The sequence below is a fragment of the Trachypithecus francoisi genome, unplaced genomic scaffold (assembly GCF_009764315.1).
Source record: "Trachypithecus francoisi isolate TF-2019V2 unplaced genomic scaffold, Tfra_2.0 Lachesis_group21, whole genome shotgun sequence".
In the NCBI taxonomy this organism is placed as follows: domain Eukaryota; kingdom Metazoa; phylum Chordata; class Mammalia; order Primates; family Cercopithecidae; genus Trachypithecus; species Trachypithecus francoisi.
The window spans coordinates 57,925,496-57,942,763 of NW_022681467.1; the positions used below are offsets into that span (position 1 = coordinate 57,925,496).

The 17,268-nt window shown below is 50.6% G+C and overlaps 1 long non-coding RNA gene across 4 annotated transcripts in view; it reads right to left on the reverse strand.

The window, feature by feature from the left end:
* LOC117069035 overlaps window positions 1-17,268 on the reverse strand; it is a 21,886-nt gene continuing 4,618 nt past the window's right edge. For 3 of the 4 annotated variants that reach the window (XR_004431354.1, XR_004431356.1, XR_004431353.1), the window contains one exon: window positions 14,741-16,662. This is a non-coding gene — a long non-coding RNA (uncharacterized LOC117069035). Of the gene's footprint in view, window positions 184-441; window positions 538-2,251; window positions 2,517-14,740; window positions 16,663-17,268 lie in introns of those variants that run through there. The other variant, XR_004431355.1, reaches the window with a different exon arrangement.

The following is a 17,268-nucleotide window of genomic DNA, read 5'->3' on the forward strand; positions in this document are numbered from 1 at the left end:
AGGAATGATTACTGGCCCAACTTTTACAACCACTTCAGAACAAAACCAAAGACAGTAAACACAGTGAAGTCATCCAGTGCATGTGAAGGAAAAAAAAATATTGCTTCCCTCGTCCAAACAGTGAATGTTCTTAGCATTTCTGAGAAACTCAGGTCACTGCGGATACCAATCAGGGAGTGCTTCCTGGAAGAGGTGGGAGTACGGGCAGAAATCAGCCAGGTAGAGGGGAGGTGGCTTTCCAGACAGGACCATGGGCTGAGCAAAGGCCCCAGATGGAGGAGGAGGAGGAGTGGACAGGCCAGTGTGGGGAGGGTCTGCATCTGCTGGGATCACATCCGCTCCTTCCTTGGGAGGTCTTCTCATCTTCCTAGAGGGAGCAGCGCCCCCATCCTGCTCCTCCCACCTCCCTGCAGCCTGCACCTGCCCAGCAAGAAGCCTTACCCCGTCTTAAGCACACGCTTGGGTGTACGTTGGTGTCTGCCACCGGCCGCAGTTGATCTCTGCTGGCTCCGCGAGGGAGAGCCCTGCTGTGTTCAGCTTTTCATTGTGTTTCCAGACCCAACACAAAGCATAAATATATGAATTAATAATAGAAATGGATGGATGGATGGATGGATGCATGGATGGATGGATGGATAGACGGGCAGATGGATGGGTGAATGAACAGATAGGTGGGTAGGTGGATAGATGGATACATGCATGAATAGAAGGATAAGCGAATTCATGGACAAATGAGTAGATGCGTGACTGGATGCATGGATAGATGCGTGTGTAGCTGAACATCAGTTCAACCCTATTTTCTTAGGACTGGGTTTTTGTCTTTTACACCCCCAAAAGACCTTTATCCAAATATCTCTCTCACATTACTTTTCTCTTTCTCTTTGTTCTCTAGAAGTTCTTGCCTGTAACCTTTATTTCTGGACATAATTACAAATAACCTTACACTGTTATTTAAATTCTTCATGTTTCCACATTTAGCTTATAAATAATTCAAGAGGCTAATGCTGCTTTTGAACCACAGACTCACTACCAGAGTGATAAACCAGCCATGTTTGAGCCTCTGTGGACTTGGCAATGTTCTAATCATTAAGATAACGAGGCCAGGCGTGGTGGCTCACACCTGTAATCTCAGCACTTTGGGAGGCCGAGGAGTTCAAGACCAGCCTGGGCAACATAGTGAGACCCCGTCTCTACAAAAATAAAAACATCAGCGGGGCATGGTGGTGGGCGCCTGTAATTCCAGCTACATGGCAGTTTGAGGCAGGAGAATGACTTGAACCCGGGAGGTGGAGGTTGCAGAGAGCCGACATCGCACCATTGCACTCCAGCCTGGGCGACAAAAGTGAACCTCCATCTCAAAAAAATAAATAAATCAGTTGGGCATGGTTGCACATGTCTGCAGTCTCAGCTACTCAGATGACTGAGGCAGGAGGATTGCTTGAGCCCAGGAGGTCGATGCTGCAATGAGCCGTGACCACACCCCTACACTCCAGCCTAGGCTACAGAATGAGATCCTGTCTCAGAAAAAAAAAAGAAAAAAGAAAAAAAGACAAAGTGTTCTGCTTGAGCTCTTCTTGGGGACTGGGCCTGCTCTGGGATGCATTCTGCAGAGATGTCCCTGCCTGGTCTTCAGACATAAGGGGCCTCACTCAAACCCTTTGAAGCTCCCCATTGCCTCTTGCCCAGTCTCTCCTTGGCCCACGCATACCCGTGCCCCCACTTTAACCCTCCCAGCCTTATCTCACCCTACGCCACCTGCATCCCTGCCCCTCCAGCCACTCTGGTCTCCTTCTAGCTCCCCAGAGGTGCCATCTTTCCTTGTGCCACAGGACCTTTGCCATGCAGTTTCCTGTCTTTGCCTCATTAACCTCCATGCATTCTTCAATTTGGGGCTCAGCTGTCACTTCCTTGGGGTCCCTGTAGGGTCAGGCCTCATGCACCCTCTCCTTGTCTTCTATGTGCTTGCTTGGCTGCCCATCACTAGTCAGCCAGGTGAGTATCTGGTTTACCTCTCCTTCCCTCTCTCAACTGGATGCTCCATGAGGGCAACCCCAGCCTGGTTTCCCTCATCATGTACCTCCCAGAGTGAGGGGTATCTACAGAGCCCCAGAAGAGGGACTCCTGGGAAGGCAGGCGGGTGCCTGGCTGGACTCTACTGCCATTGGATGCCCTGAGGGGAGAGTGCATCAGGCTGCCCCATGCACCTGCCGGTCCCTACCTGCCTGGGATCAGGGTCAAGTCAACTTCTTACCCTGATTTGGCTTCCAGGAGAGACAGCCCACTGACTCGGGCACAGAAGTAACCAGCACTCCAGGGAGCTCCATCCTGTGGAGTGGCATCTGGGGGGGCACCTGGTTTTGCCATCTGATGAAATCTGGTCATTTAAAAGTATGTTGCATACCAGCCTTGCTCCCGTTCTCACGTGCGATGTGTCTCCTCCCACTTCTTTTGTCACTATGACTGGAAACGTCCTGAGGCCTCCCAAGAAGCAGATGCCACTATGCTTCCTGTAAAGCCTGCAGAACCATGAGTCAATTAAACTTCTTTCCTTATAAATGATGCAGTCTTGGTGAGGTGCGGTAGCTCGTGCCTGTAAAGCTGATGAAGACCTAGCCTGCCATGTGCTCGTAAGAGCCAGCCTCTCACCACAGGAGGCCATCAAGGTCAGGAAGACTCCAGGGAGTCCTGCTATGGGGAGACAGGATCCTTACAGGCTTTCCTGGAAACGCTGGAGGATGCTGGGCCCTCCCCATCCCCATAGCCACACAAGGCCTTACATGTGCTGTTGTGCTGAGTTCCAGGACCCCAGTGAGAGGCCCAGGAGCAAGAGGCAATAACCTAGGTGGGGAAGGAATGGCCAGGGAGGCAGCAGTTGCCTCTACTCAATGGCACATCAGTCCCAACTGCCAGTCCCCAACTGAGCAACCCAGAAAGTCACTTTTCTTCTCTCAGCCCCATCTATAAAAAGAGAGGGACTTGGCAATTAAGCAAGAAGACACAATAAAGCCATCTATATTGAAAAGGAAGAAGTAGGCTGGGCACAGTGCTCACGCCTGTAATCCCAGCACTTTGGGAGACCGAGGCGGGCAGATCACCCAAGGTCAGGAGTTCGAGACCAGCCTGACCAACATGGAGAAACCTCATCTTTACTAAAAATACAAAATTAGCCGGGCATGGTGGTGCATGCCTGTAATCCCAGCTACTCAGGAGGCTGAGGCAGGAGAATCACTTGAACCCTGGAGGCAGAGGTTGCAGTGAGCCAAGATCACGCCACTGCACTCCAGCCTGGGCAACAAGACACCAAGAGTGAAACTCCATTTCAAAAAGAAAGAAAAGAAAAGGAAGAAGTAAAGTCATCTCTATTTGCAGATGACATAACCTTTTACATAGAAAATCCTAAGGAAGCCACTGAAAAAATATTAGAACTAGCACTTTGGGAGGTTGAGGTGTGAGGATTGCTTGAGCCTAGGAGTTCAAAACTATCCTGGGCAACATAGCAAGACACCGGCTCTATAAAAAATAAAAATAAAAAATTACCCAGGCATGGTAGCACATTCCTATAGTCCCAGCTACTTGGGAGGCTGAGATAGGAGAATCACCTGAGCCTAGGAGCTCAAGGTTGCAGTGAACTGTGATCACACTACTGCACTCCAGCCTGGGTAACAGAGCCAGACCCTGTCCCAAAATAAATAAATAAATAGTAACTATTAGAGCTAACAAATGAGTACAACAGGGCTGCAGGGTATAAGATCAAGATATGAAAATCAATTGTGTTTCTATACAGCAGCAACCAGCAAACCAAAAGTGAGACGACGAGAAAAATTCCATAATACTTAGGAGTGAACTTAACAAAATAAGTGCAAAACGCATACTCTGAAGACTACAGTACATTGTTGAAAAAATTTTTTAAAGACCTGAAGAAATGGAAAAACATCCTATGTTCATGGATTAGAAGCCTGAATATTTTTAAGATGACATTACTGCCCAAATTGGTTTTTATTTGCATTTCCCTGATGCCACTGGTATGGCAGATTCAACACAATCCCTATCAAATTCCCAATTACCTTCTTTGCAGAAATTGACAAACTGTCCTTAAATTCATACAGAAAGGCAAGTAATCCAGAATAAACAAAGCAATCTTGAAAAAGAAGAACAAAATTAGAGAACTCATACTTTCCAATATCAGAACTCACTACAAAGCTACAGTAATCAGGACAATGTGGTGCTAGAACAAGGATAGACATGTACATCAATGGAATAGAACACAGAGACCACAAGGAAACTCTCACATTTATGGGCAACTCGTTTTTGACAGGGGTACCAGGCACATTCAATGGGAACTTGCTTGAAACAGTCTTTTCAACAAATGGTGCCGAGAAAACTGAATATCAACATGCGTAAGAATGAAGTTGGATACTACCTCATGCTATATACAAAAATTAACACAAAACTCATTGATATAGCTTGTATATTTGTACCTGTCCAAATCTCATGTTGTATTGTAAACCCCAGCATTGGAGGTGGGGCCTCATGGGAGGTGTTTGGGTCATGGGGGTGGATCTCTTATGGCTTGGTGCTCCAGTCTGGTGTGCCACTGCACTCCAGCCTGGGTGACAGGGCAAGACTCTGTCTCAAAAAAAAAAAAAAAAAATCACACAGTCTCAGGTATTTCTTTTTTTTTTTTTTCTTTTTGATACAGAGTCTCGCTCTATCGCCCAGCGGGGAGTGTAGTGGTGCAATCTCAGCTCACTGCAAGCTCCACCTCCTGGGTTCATGCCATTCTCCTGCCTCAGCCTCCCAAGTAGCTGGGACTACAGGCACCTGCCACCACGCCTGGCTAATTTTTTGTATTTTTAGTAGAGACAGGGTTTCACCATGTTAGCCAGGATGATCTCAATCTCCTGACCTCGTGATCCACCTGCCTTGGCCTCCCAAAGTGCTGGGATTGCAGGCGTGGGCCACAGTGCCCAGCCAGTCTCAGGTATTTCTTTATAGTAATGCAAGAACAGCCTAATACAGAAAATTGTTGCCAAGGAGTGGGACACTGTTATAAAGATACCCGAAAATGTGGAAGTAACTTTGGAACTGGGTAACAGACAGAGGTTGGTAGAGTTTGGAGGGCTCAGAAGAAGACAGGAAGATGAAGGAAGCTTTGAAACCTCTTAGAAACAAGTTAAATGGTTGTGACCAAAATGTTGATAATGATAAGAACAATGAAGTCCAGGCTGCCAAGGTCTGAGAAGGAAATGAGGAACTTATTGAGAACTGGAGCAAAGGTCACCATTGTTACGCCTTACCAAAAAACTTGGCTGTATTCTGTTCATGCCCCAGGGATCCATGGTAGTTTGAACTTCATAGTGATGATTTAGAGTATCTGCTGGAAGAAGTTTCTAAGCAGCAAAGCATTCAAGAAGTGACTGACTGAGGCCGGGCACGGTGGCTCACGCCTGTAATCCCAGCACTTTGGGAAGCCGAGGTAGGTGGATCACGAGGTCAGGAGATCAAGACCATCCTGGCTAACATGGTGAAACCCCATTTCTACTAAAAATACAAAAAATTAGCCAGGCATCTGTACTCCCAGCTACTTGGGAGGCTGAGGCAGGAGAATGGCGTGAACCCAGGAGGTGGAGCCTACAGTGAGCTGAGATCGCGCCATTGCACTCCAGCCTGGGTGACAATATGAGACTCTATCTCAGTAAAAAAAAAAAAAAAAAAAAAAAAAAAAAAAAAAGCTGTAGTGAATTAACACTTCGAGGAAGTATAAGGGAAAGCATGTTTGTATTTTGCGATGTGAGAAGGACATGAGATTTGGGAGCGGTCGGGGCTGAATGATACAGTTTGGATATTTGTCCCTGCTCAAATCTCATGTTGAATTGTAATGTCCAGTGTTGGAGGGAAGCCTGGTGGGAAGTGTTTGGGTCATGGGTCCCAAACACCTCCTAATTGGTCCCTCATGGCTGGGTACTGTGTTTGTGACAGTGAGTTCTTGTGAGAGCTGGTCATTTAAAAGTGTGTGACACGTCCTCCCCCCTCCCTCCTTCCCTCTGCTCCTATTCTCTCCATGTGATGTGCTTGCTCCCCTTTCTCCTTCCATCATGATTGGAAGCTTCCTGGGGTGTCCCCAGAAGCAGATGCTGCTATGCTTCCTTTAAAACCTACAGAACTGTGAGCCAATTAAACTTATTTTCTTATAAATTACGGTCTCAGGTATTCCTGTAAAGCAATGTAGGAATGGTCTAATATGTTAATCAAAGACCTAAATGTAAGGGCAAAAACTGTAAAACTCTTAGAAGAAAATAGGCATAGACCTTGGATTAGGCAATGGGTTTTTAGATATGACATCAAACACAAGCAACAAAAGAAAAAATAGATAAGTTGGAGATCATCAAATTAAAAAACGTTTGCTCTTCAACAGATGACATTAGGTCCAGTGCAGTGGTTTGTGCATGTAATGCTGAGGATGGAGGATCACTTGAGCCCAGGAGTTCAAGACTAATCTGGGAAATACAGCAAGACCCTATCTCTATTAAAAAAAAAAAAATCCAGGTGCCATGGCACGCACCTGTAGTCCCAGCTACTCAGGAGGCTGAGGCAGGAGGATTGCTTGAGCCCAGGAGATCAAGGTTGCAGTGAACTATGATCGAGCAATACTCTGTCTCAACAACAACAACAAGATGGTTGGGTGGATTGTTCATATCTATAATCCCAGCACTTCAGGAGACTGAGACAGGAGGATCACCTGAGGCCAGGGGTTGGCAACATAGTGAGATCCCATCTAGCCAGGCATGGTGGCTGGCATGGTGCACATGTCTGTGGTCGTAGTTACTCATGAGACTGAGGTAGGAGGATTCCTTGAGCCCAGGAGGTCGAGGCTGCAGTCAGCTGTGATTGTATCACTACACTCCAGCCTGGATGACAGAGCAAGACTTATCTCAAAGAAAAAGAGGCCCTTATTGACTCATGTCTGAAGAATGCAACAAGGGCACAGGTGGATTTAGCCTCCAAATTGCCTCTGGAGGTCTGTCTCTGTCCACTTTGGGGCAACATCCCCCACAACCTACTCCCAGCAGCTCCAGGCTTGCAGCTGCCATTCAGGCAGCCCAAAGAAGGTGGAGGTGGGGAGGGGGGAAGCTCCATCCCTGCAGGGCAGCAAAAGTCCCAGGCCATCCTCCCATTGGCCAGGCTGGGATCACATGACCACATCTGAGCCAATCACAGTGATTTTGTCCATCCTGGGCATGGGGGAGGAGTGAATTCCACCGTGAATTCTGCCCTTCCCCCAGCGTCTCAGACAGTTTTCATATCTCTTGGGGACTGAAGTTTACAACAGGGGCAGGGCTGCTGTAGAATTCCTAGGGCTGGGACAAGGAAGAACGGCAAACCGGAAGTGAAAGATGGCCCTTCTTGCTGTGGGTGTTTAGGGGTCAGGAGGGTATTTGGCCCCAGAACAGACAGCCCCTCATGCCAGCTCCATTGGGGGGATCTGTCGTGAGTGCCTCACCTGCCATGAAGGCTGCCAAAGGCCAAGAGCTGCACACACAATGGGCTCCAGAAACTGACATCAGAAATGAAATACGGGCGTGGGGGTGGGGGTGGGGGTGGGGGTGGGGGTGGGGGTGGGGGGAGCTGTTGGGGAGTGGGGATGATTCATGGATACAAAAATATAAATAGATAGAATGAGTAAGATCTAGTTTTTGTTTTTTGTTTTGAGATGGAGTCTTGCTCTGTTGCCCAGTCTGGAGTGTGATGGTATAGTCTTGGCTCGCTGCAACCTCCACCTCTTGGGTTCAAATGTTTCTCCTGCCTCAGCCTCTTGAGTAGCTGGGATTACAGGCACTGGCCACCACGCCCAGCTAATTTTTGTATTTTTAGTAGAGACAGATTTCACCATGTTGGCCAGGCTGGTGTTGAACTCCTGGCCTCGAGTGATCTGCCTGCCACGGCCTCCCAAAGTGCTGGGATTACAGGAGTAAGCCACCATGCCTGGCCAGATCTAATATTTGATAGCACAACAGAGTGACTACAGTCAACAATAATTTATCATACATTAAAAAATAACCAGCCAGGCGCAGTGGCTCACGTCTGTAATCCTGGCACTTTGGGAGGCTGAGGCAGATGGATCACAAGGTCAGGAGTTCAAGATTAGCCTGGTCAACATGGTGAAATCCCATCTCTACTAAAAACTACAAAAATTAGCCAGGCGTGGTAGCACATGCCTGTGGTTCCGGCTACTCGGGAGGCTGAGGGAGAAGAATCACTTGAACCTGGGAGGCGGAGGTTGCAGTGAGCCGAGATCGTGTTGCTGCACTCCAGCCTGGGCGACAGGGTGAGACTCCGTCTCAAAAAAAATAAAAAATAACTAAAATAGTATAATTGGAATGTTTGTAACACAGAAAAATGATAAATGCTTGAGATGACGGAAACCTCATTTACCCTGATGTGATTATTTAGATGCTACATGCCTGTGCCAAAGCACCTTATGTACCCCATGAATATATACAACTACTATGCATGCATAAAAATTTTTTTTCAATGAAATGAGACCAGGCAGCTCATGCCTGTAACCCCAGCACTTGGTGAGGTGAGGGTGGGAGGATCCCTGGAGCCCAGGAAAACAGTGAGACCCCACCTCTCTCGCTCAAAAAAGCAAAAAAAGCTGGATGTGGTGGTGTGTGCTTGTATAGTCCCAGCTACTCAGAAGGCTGAGGTGGAAAGATTGCTTGAGTCTGGGAAGTTGAGGTTGCAGTGAGCTGTGATCACGCCACTGCACTCTGCACTCCAGCCTGGGCAACAGACTGAGACTCAGGCTCAGAAAAGGGGAGGCGGGGAGGACCCCCTCCACCTCCCCTGGAGCTGCACCTGGGCATGTTGGCCCCACTGCCTGCCTCTCTTCACTGCTCCCGGCTCCTCGGCAGCCCCATAAGAGGCGCCGCTCGGGGCCCTGACTCCAGCCCAGCCTCGTGTGCCCTTCCCGGGAGAAGACCCGCCATCATCAGTCTCAGCACCCTCCTTCGTGCCCCAAATGCAGATCCCCAGGACAGAACTAGCTGGCCCAGCCTAGGGACTGGTTCCCCTGGCCAGGTGACCATCTCTTCCGATCCGTGGTGACAAAGGAGATGGCCAGGCAGCACACCCATGCCGCGGGAGCCCCATGTCCAGTCCAACCGGGGCATGGGGTGGACGCTGATTTCAAACGCAAGGACTATGGCAGCTTCCCAAAGGGTATGCATGACTCCTCACGAAATGGCACACGAGGACATTGCTGAGGGCATGGATTACGATGAATACCAGCATCCTCCCCATGGCAGAGGCAGAAAGGTGCCACCTGGATCCCCATCCAAGGAAGGACTACACCCTGCTGCCGGGGTGGAGTAAGCTGGCAGCCTCCAGATGACCATTTCAAGCCAGGTCATGTTCTTCTCCAGTGATCCAAGTCACTGTTGAGCAAGGTGGTGGGGCAGAGACAGCTATTTCTGCAGGCAGCAAGACAGGTTTGTGGACAGGACTGCACTCCACCTGGTCAGTGACCAGGACTCTCCCTGGTTCGAGAGGCACAGCCAGCCTGGCCGGCCCAGCTGTTCATGCTCTCCCTGCAAAAACCTGGGAGAATGAGAGGGTGTAGAGACCGTGGCCAGCCCTGTGCCACAACCCAAGCTGATTTGGGTTCTTAAAATGTGTGGCGAGGGGAAGGATAATGGAATTAGAGGGTTGTTAACTAAGTCGCATTGACTTAGAGGTGGATAATGACAAGCTGAGGGCAATTAACAAACAACTGAAGACTAAGTGTGAGAGCTGGCACGCGTGTTGGCTTCCAAGAAGCCCTCAGGGCAGGCAGGCAGCAGGGGTGCAGAACCAGCTCCAGTTCAAGTCCAGATTTCACAGCACAGTGGCTGAACACAGAGATGGCTCAGCAGCCAGTGGAGTCACAGCTTAGGCTGTCAGGAGCCCTGGTCGGGAGCCCTGGGACACCCTGCTGGGGGTAGAGACTGAATGTGCAGAACGTGCTGAGGAGTTTGTAGCATTTGACCCCTCCGATGCCCCCTTCCCCATCCAGAGCCCGCTGTTCCCCAGAATCCTGTAGTGTAGAATTCTCTCCCCAACAAGACAACAGGCTCCTCCTCTCTGAGAGCTGTCCTGAATCCTCTCTGGGCCACCAGACCCCAAACCAGACCATAGCCCAGCCGGTGACACACTGGGCTGACAATGGAGGGAAGAGGCCACACCCCCAGGGGACTGCAAGGCTGTCAGCGCATGCTGCCATGACTGGGGGACACTCGTGTCACTGGATTCCAAGGGTGCTCAGGGCCCTTTTGGGCATCATGGCACCCCCTGGCCCGGTTGTTTCTGTGCATGGACAAGCGCGGCCACCTCAGCCCGAGAAAGTCCAGTGGCTGGGACTCAGGGAAGGAGCATGAACCTCCAGGACCTGCAGTGGCCACAGCTGAGGTGGGAGGGTGCAGGAGGGAGGGAACGCATGCCAGGTGGGGCCCCAGCTCGGTCACAGCAGTGGGGGCTCATCTGCCCACCTCCCTGCTCTATCTTCCCTCCTGAAGGGGGCTAGACCCCGGAGGAGCAGCTCCTGCCCAGGCATGGGACAAAGGCCCTGGGACACGAGGGGTGGACAGCACAGAAATGTACCACTCAGATCTCCCTTCAGAAAAGGACTAGGAATGCAGGGCTCATGTCTGTAATCCCAGTGATTTGGGAGGCTGAGGAAGGAAGATAGCTTGAGCCCGAGGATTCAAGACAAGCTGAGGTAACAGAGGGAGACTCGTCTCTACAAAAACTTGGGGGAAGAAAAAAAAAAAGGAAAACAATTAACCGGGCATGGTAGCACATGCCTGTAGTCCCAGCTACTCAGGAGGCTGAGGCAGGAGAATTGCTTGAGCCTGAGAAGTCAAGGCTTCAGTGAGTCATGATCACACCACTGCATTCAAGACCGGGTGACACAGCAAACCTCTGTCTAAATCAAAAAAAAAAAAAAGAAAAAGAAAGAAAAGAAAAGTGGCTCACGCCTGTAATCCCAGTACTTTGGGAGACTGAGACAGGTGGATCACGAGGTCAGGAGTTTGAGACCAGCCTGACCAACATGGTGAAACCCCATCTCTACTAAAAATACAAAAATTAGCCGGGCGTGGTGGCACACAGCTGTAATCCCAGCTACTCAGGAGGCTGAGGCAGCAGAATTGCTTGAACTCAGGAGGCGAAGGTTGCAGTGAGCCGAGATCGAGCCACTGCACTACAGCCTGGGCAATAGAGTGAGACTCCGTCTCAAAAACAAAAACAAAAAAAAGAGAAAAGAAAGAGGCCAGGTGCGATGGCTCACGCCTCTAATCCTGGCACTCTGGGAAGCCAAGGCAGGTGGACCACTTGAGGCCAGGAGTTCGAGACCAGCCCGGCCAACATGATGAAACCCGTATCTACTAAAAACACAAAAATTAACCCGGTATGGTGATGCATACCTGTAGTCCCAGTTACTTGGGAGGCTGAGGCATAAGAATCACTTGAACCCAGGAGCTGAAATCACGCCACTGCACTCCACCCTGGGCAAAGAGTGGAGACTCTGTATCAAAAATAAATACAGAAATAAATGATTTTTTTTTTTAAGAAAGAGACTTGCTGCCCAGCTCCTTCTCCAGGGGTTACCTGCCTGTTCCCCAGTTTCCTGCCTGCAGCTGTTAGAGCCTTGAGGGTTTGCCTCTGATTTTGCTGAGGTGGCACCTGCTGGGGTGTCCACAGCCAGTGACTGAGTCAGGCAGTAGTACCAGGACCAGCCACCTCTGCCCCGTCAGAGCTCCTGTACTGGACACTCTTTCCTCCCAACGCGCCAAGCTCCCCCTCGGCTCAGCAGGTGCTGTGTCAGGTCCACATCTAGACCAACAGCTCCAGCCTAATCCGCTTTCCCCAGGTTTCCTCTCATGGGTGTTACCCTCCCATTAACTTTTGCACCCTCAGTTCCAGCTCTTCGGCGTCTCCTTCCTGGAGAAACCAGCCCACAGCCCTCTCACCTGGCCTTTCTTTTTAAAGTTTTTAATTTTTTTGAGACAGGGTCTCATTCTGTCGCCCAGGCTAGCATACAGTGGCGCAATCTCGGCTCACTGTAACCTCCATCTCCCAGTCTCAAGCGATCTGCCCACCTCAGTCCTGAGCTGTGACTACAGGTAAGTGCCACCACACCTGGCTAATTTTTGTATATGTTGTAGAGATGAGGTTTCACCATGTTGCCCAGGCCAATATTGAACTCCTGGGCTCAAGTGATCTGCCCACCTCAGCTTCCCAAGGTGCTGGGATTACAGACATGAGCCACCATGCCTGACCCAGCCTTTATTTTTATTTATTTATGTATTAATGTATTTATTTTAGAGAGAGGATCTTGCTCTGTCACCCAGGCTAGAGTACAGTGGCAAGATCACAGCTCACTGTAACCTTGAATTCCTGGGTTCAAGTGATCCTTCCACCTCAGCGTGCTGAATAGCTGGGACTACAGGCACATGCCACCATGCCCAGCTAATTTTATTTTTAGTAGAGACAGGGTCTTACCATGTTGTCCAGGCTGGTCTCAAACTCCTGGCCTGAAGTGATCCTCCTGCCTTGGCCTCCCAAAGCACTGAGATTATAGGCGTAAGCCACCGCACCTGACTTCACTTGGCCTTTATTGATGACAGGCAGGAAAGTCAGACAGGGTTCATTTATTCACTCAGCAAATACCTGAGTAGGATGTGTAACACCTTGCCTAAGACCATGGGTTCATCAACCTGGGTTTGTATTAGGGCTCTGCTGGGACAGTGGGCATGTTCTCTAACTGCCCTGGTCCTCAGTTCCCTGGCTATAAAATGGGGACACTCACTAAACCTGGTCCACAGTGTTGCTTTGAACATCACACACACAAACTGCTCAGCACAATGCCCAGCACACACTCAACTATTAGGAATTTTGTCTGCTGTTATTTTCAATTTCTTGGTGCATTCACTTCAAGGTTTTGGGGATGTGGGGCGTACTATTCAGAAATTAGAATGCCTGGTCTGACAAGCATCAGGGGAGGGATGGTACCAAGAAGACTGAGGATTTGGAGTGGTGAGATCTGGGGGTTTCAGGGTGCATGGCTGCTATTCTCATGAACTTATATGGCTGGCTGGCTGGCAAAGCGGAGGCTGCATGTGTCGCCATCTCTGCGTTGTTCTTCCCAGGAGGGGGCTGCCGACCCCGGCCCATATGAAAGAAGCCTCTATCCGCCCTGCTCATTTGTGCCTGAGGCAGCTGCCGTCAGGCAGAGTGGACCCTTGGTTCTGAGGCACTCATCTGAGCAGGGAGATGCCTTCATCCCCGGGCGGAGGAGCAGCCCCATGGAGACACCAACATCCTTTCCCAGCCACAACCAGTATCTTAAAAGTGAGGCTTCTGCTTCACACATGGCTCCTGGGAACAGGAAGTGGTGCAACCACTTTGGCAAACAATTTGGCAGCTTTTCACACTGTCAAACAAAGAACCACCACATGCACGCGTGCACGGTGGCTCACACCTAATCCCAGCACTTTGGGAGGCCGAGGCGTGTGGATCATCTGAGATTGGGAGTTCAAGACTAGCCTGACCAACATGGAGAAACCCCATCTCTACCAAAAATACAAAATTAGCCAGGCATGGTGGCACGTGCCTGTAATCCCAGCTACTCGGGAGACTGAGGCAGGAGAATCACTTGAACCCAGGAGGCGGAGGTTGTGGTGAGCCAAGATCGCACCATTGCACTCCAGCCTGGGCAACAAGAGTGAAACTCCATCTGAAAAATAAATAGATAAACAAATAAGAATCACTACATAACTCTACAACTGTACTCCTGGGTATGCACCCAGGAGAAATGAAAACATATGTCCACATGAAAACATGCACAAATGTTCATAGCAGCATGATATGTAACTGCTCAAAAGTGGAAACAAGCCACATGTTCATCAGCTGGTGACAGATATGCAGCATCACACGGTGACACTGCATTTAGCCCTAACGGGTGCACCATGAAACCAAGAGACGCGCTATGTGAAGGGGCTGGGCATAGAAGGCCGTCTACTGTATGACTCCAAGTACGGGAAATGCCCAGAAAAGGCAAATCCACCAGGACAAAAAGGACACCAGTGGGTGCCTGGGACTAGAGGAAAAAGGATGGAGAAAGACTGTTAATGGGCATAAGGTTTCTTTTTTTTTCTTTCTTTTTTTTTTTTTTACAACCTCCGCCTCCCGGGTTCAAGCGATTCTCCTGCCTTAGTCTCCCAAGTACCTGGGATTACAGGTGCATGCCACCATGCCCAGCTAATTTTTGTATTTTTAATAGAAATGAGGTTTCACCATATTGGCCAGGCTGGTCTTGAACTCCTGACCTCAAGTGATCCACCTGCCTCAGCCTCCCAAAGGGCTAGGATTATAGGTGTCAGCCACCACGCCCAGCCTGGGGTTTCATTTTGGGGTGCAGAAAATATTCTCGAATTAGGGGTGATGGCTGCACAACTCTATGGGTATACTAAACATCAGTGAACTGTACACTTTTTTTTTTTTTTTTGAGACGGAGTCTTGCTCTTTCCCCCAGTTAGAGCACAGTGGTGCGATCTCAGCTCACTACAACCTCCGCCTCCCAGGTTCAAGCGATTCTCCTCCCTCAGCCTCCTTAGTAGCTGGGACTACAGGCATGCGCCACCATGCCCAGCTAATTTTTTTTTTTTTTTTTTTTGTATTTTTAGTAGAGAGGAGTTTTCACCACGTTGGTCAGACTGGTCTCAAACTCCTGACCTCAAATGATCTGCCTGCCTTGGCTTCCCAAAGTGCTGGCATTACAGGCATGAGTCACCATGCCCAGCCGGAACCGTACACTTCAAATGGGTGAATATTACAGAATGTAATAAATAAAGAACCTTAATAAAGCTGTTAGACACGTAAATAAATAAGGCATGAGTTCCGGTTCAACCCAACACAGAAGGGCCAGATTGCGAGGTTCCACGGTGTGTGGGGAAGGCCATTTGTAAACACGCTCTGCCCCGAATTCAACCAGGCTCCCAGGGCTAATGGGGTTTCCATGTTCTGGTGCTTGGGAAAGACAAACACATATTCGTGTCCATCCGCGACTGCCTGTATCAACGAGATGAGCCACCAGAAATGTCTCAGGCGCCATCCTCCCCATCCAGCTCCTGGTACCTATTGGAAAAGCCTGGGGCAACCCTGCACTGGCACGCCTTCTTCTCACCTGGTCCATGCTTTATCCCTTCTGCTGCACACACTGCCACATACCCAGTTATGGGCTTCACCGCCAGGGTCTGCCTCGGTGGGCCTGTGTGGGTGCCTGTCGGCTTCCGATGCACATAATTTCTTGCCACACAGAGCCTCAATCCAGCCTGTGCGCTCAGGGTGGTGAAGGCAGCGACATAAGGAAAGGATTACGGTGTTAACAAGTCGGAACTGAACGCGAGTAAAAATAACCACGTGCCCTGGCAGAATGCTTTCCATCTGACAGCGAGGATGTCTTGGTGCACGGACGAGGGTCCCCGGCGGCGCTGCCAGGTGAGGACAGGCTTTGGAAGGCCTGGCACACCTCTCCCGACATCTGCACCGCTCCTTTATTTACATGACCTCATTCTCGGGCTGTGGCTCTGCCCAGCAGGCGCTCGTGCGGCATCAGGCAGGCGTAAAGACAAGTGCCCAGCCTGGCTGGGACGCGCCCGTAGGCCTCTTGAGTAACCATGGCAACTCTCTAGGACGCACCCGGCATCCTTTGCATGGAGTCAAGAGAGGATACAATGTTAAGAGGAGAGACCCTTGAAGAAGAAGCTGCTTCCTTCCCTCATGCCCAGCGCCAGCCTCAGGTTGGTCTCCATCTGGACATCGGCAGAGCATGAGCTCCAAGTGCAGAAATCACGTCTGGGCTTTGTCCCCTCCTGCCGTTCACTACCCCCGCCACCCCCAACCTGAAGGCTGAGCACAGAGGACCACCAGTGGGGAGGCGCGGACATTGAGCACCCAGGGTTAGCAGCCGGCAGACTCAGTCAAGAATCCCAGCCCTGTCATGTGCTGGCCGTATGATGCTGGCTGTCACCTAGCCCAGGCTAAGTGCCTGGTTTCCTCCTCTTGGAAGGTGCAGCACCATATCCGGAGGGCTGTGGAGGGGTTCGGGGAGGAAATGCGTGGCCGGCTTGGGCACCAGGTCTGGCACAGAACAGTGGGACTGGACTGGTGGACACTTAGTAAGACAGTGGTGGATTGACTTAGAAGAGGCCTTTCATCATTTACTTTCTATCCAAGTAGAACACAGGGCTGGCGAATGCTCTGTGTTCGCCACACACTCCAGCCATTCCTGAGCCCCTAAAGCCCAGGGGCCCCTCACAGTCACCGGGAGAGAAAAGCTACTGGCCTCCCGCTGACGGCCGTCTTCTGTTCCACCAGGATCTCTCAGCATTTTGTCCTGCATTCTGAGGTGGCAGTGCCAGGGCTGGCCCTATCAGAATCTGACATTTTGAAAGCTGGTGTCTGGGTCTGCCCAGGTTCTCATCAGCTCCGTCCGGCTGTCCCTTCAGCTGCACCTGGAAGTTGGGCCGAGGGTGCCCACTAGGTGCTGGAGTTTAACACGCTCCTCTTTTATTTTCCAAGGAACTTCCCATCACACACGGTTCATCACGCCGGGAAACTCGGCTGTTGGGGTGGGAAGGGGAGAAAGGGAGGTGGAAAGGGGACAGGAGGCAGGAGGGGGAGACGGATTGGAAGAGGGAAGAGGGTCTGAGGATGCCTGAACTTCAACCCACTGGTGCTCGTCCAGCCTCCTGGGAAAACAGCCCTGCAGAGCCCCATGCAGGAGGAAATGGATTTTAACTGGATTCAAAGAGAGCAGGTCAGACCTCCAAGAGAATTTCTGATTGTGCAAGATCGACTCAACCCTCCCTCTTCACCTTACTGTCCAACCACCCCTGTGGTTCCCTGTGCCCCGAACACCCTCCCTGGGCCTCACTGTCCCATTCCCTGCCTGGAAGGCCTCCTAGCAAAGCTGGCGCTGAGCCTCCTCACCCGGTGCACCTGTGCCCTCCTCAGCTCCCTCCCGGCTGCCGCTGTTGCACCTGTGCGGTTAGAGGGTCTTCCTCAGGGGAGGGGGCCTGAGGAAGGCCTGAGGCCTGCAGGGCTTCCCCAGTCCCCTCTCCCGTGCCAGATCCTGAATGAGGGGAGGGGGACGGTTGAGTCGTGTCTCACCAGCACTCGACCACACTTCAGACCACTGACTTATTTTATCTGTGGACCACCCATTGT